This window comes from Chiloscyllium punctatum, chromosome 28, assembly GCF_047496795.1.
Source record: "Chiloscyllium punctatum isolate Juve2018m chromosome 28, sChiPun1.3, whole genome shotgun sequence".
NCBI classification, from domain to species: domain Eukaryota; kingdom Metazoa; phylum Chordata; class Chondrichthyes; order Orectolobiformes; family Hemiscylliidae; genus Chiloscyllium; species Chiloscyllium punctatum.
Window position 1 is genome coordinate 28,260,873 of NC_092766.1, and position 2,062 is coordinate 28,262,934.

General features: G+C 40.3%; 1 non-coding gene across 1 annotated transcript; it reads left to right on the plus strand.

The window, feature by feature from the left end:
- Positions 1–1,384: 1,384 nt before the first annotated feature.
- On the plus strand, positions 1,385–1,467 carry trnas-cga (transfer RNA serine (anticodon CGA)). The gene has a single exon. It is a non-coding gene; the product is annotated as a tRNA-Ser (tRNA).
- Positions 1,468–2,062: the final 595 nt, after the last annotated feature.

Sequence of the window (2,062 nt, forward strand, 5' to 3'; positions counted from 1 at the left end):
TGGATTCATCAGTGAAGGCACACACTTTAACTGCACCATCCTATTTATCTCTTCAAATATTTTGCAGCTTTCAATGAGATCACCTCTCATGTTTTGAAATGGTAAAATTATTAAGGCAGAATTTGCCCAATTTTACTTCACAGGACAAACGCCAATCTCTGCTGTCAAGGCTAATCAACAATTCGTGGCATTCCTCATACTGAAATAGTAACTTTCCTAAATTGAGGATTATAATTCCTCATACTGTACTCCAAGTGCTGTCTAACTGAGCTCATCGTACATTGGAAATAAGACTTCTATCTCGAACCCTAATGTCCTTCATCTGGAAAGGTTGCCATTCTGTAGCTTCCATAACTGATTTCTGGAACTGCTGCTGTACTTCAATGACTTATTAAAAATGACGCCAAGATGCATTTCTACAATTATGTACGTCCCACATCAATCAGTTTTCAAAGTGTGACCTTTGAACAAAAATCTGCAGATCTTTCCCACTTGACAAATATGATAAAGTCAATTCGTCGCTCTGTATAAATTCATGAGGGGCATAGATAAAGTGACCAGACGAGGTGCTTTCTCGCTGGCGAGTGAGTGCGAAATTAGAAAAATTAGGTTTAAAACGAGAGGGTAAAGATTTAAAAGGAACCAAATGGGCAACTTTTTCAGGCGTGTCTAGAATGAGTTGGCAGAGAAAGTGGTGGAGACTGGTTCAACTGCAAATTTTAATGACATCTGGATGGGAATATGAGGGACAAGCGTTTAGAGGAATGTGGGCCAAATGTTGGAAAATGGGACGAGATTAATTTAGGGTAGCTGTCCAGCATCGTCAAGTTGGAACAAAGGGTGAGTTTCCGAGCAAAAAGAATGTAAATGATTCAGTCAAACCGGTTTCCAGTTCCAAATCTTTGGTCAATCTCCCTCTCTTGTGCTCACAAGTTCTGTACCTGATGACGGAACTTCAGAGTTTCATTCTTGGAACCAATACTATCAATAATTTCAGAATTCGTTCTAAATACGATATATTTTCAAATCTAAGTCAGTGTTCAGGTATTTAGCTTGAATATTTCTGGTACCATATTGCGCTGAATATTAAAACTTATAAGCATATACACTTTGGCACCAGGTGCTGGACAATGGAGTCAAAATAGATCATATGTAAGGAGGCAAATAACTCCTTGGTGGTGTAAATTCCGTGACTCTGTAACTCCACGAAGAAACATTCTCACAAGTTCATCATTGTCAGAATCCAGGCTGTGGTGAAATCTGGTCAACCTCCAAATGTAGCCTTCATCTGGGTCACTGCAAAATCTTTGTGTCATGATAAATTGTTTTTTCAACATCTTATGTATTCGTGTGTTTTACGACGAAAACTTGACAGAGGGCAGCAGCTGTGATGGCCGAGTGGTTAAGGCGTTGGATTCGAAATCCAATGGGGTTTCCTCCACGCAGGTTCGAATCCTGCTCACAGCGTTGTACCCATTGAAATGCGTTTCTTTCTTAGTGGGATTTCGCATATCATGAAGCTTGAGCGAGACGTTCAATTAAAAGTCGATTTTCGAACGGAAAGATTCCGAAGTAATTTCAAGAGTGGCCCAGTCCTGTCAATGAATAAACTATTCGTCGAAACAGAAGAAAGCCAACAACGTGATGAGGGTCAACACATGTGATGAGATGTTGTGAAATTTGGATGCTCAGGCACGAATGAAGCAAAGTACGAAGCCATTCAAAACATGTAACTGCAGACGATGAATGCCTCATTTTCTAGGATCTGTTGAAAGACAAGCTGTGATAATATTTCAGACCCACAATTTGTGATTATTCCAGACTAATAGAGTCACAGAGTCATACAGATGTAGAGCAAGGAAACAGAACACTCAGTCACATCGTCATGCATACATGCATATCCTCACCTAATCTATTCCCATTTGCTAGCACTCAGCTAATATCCCGCTAAACCCTTCTTATTCATAGGATCATCTAGAAGGCTAACAGACTCCACCTCTTCCACTGGCAGCTCATATCATGCACATACCCCCTCTGCGTGCAAATGTTATCCCTTAGGTTC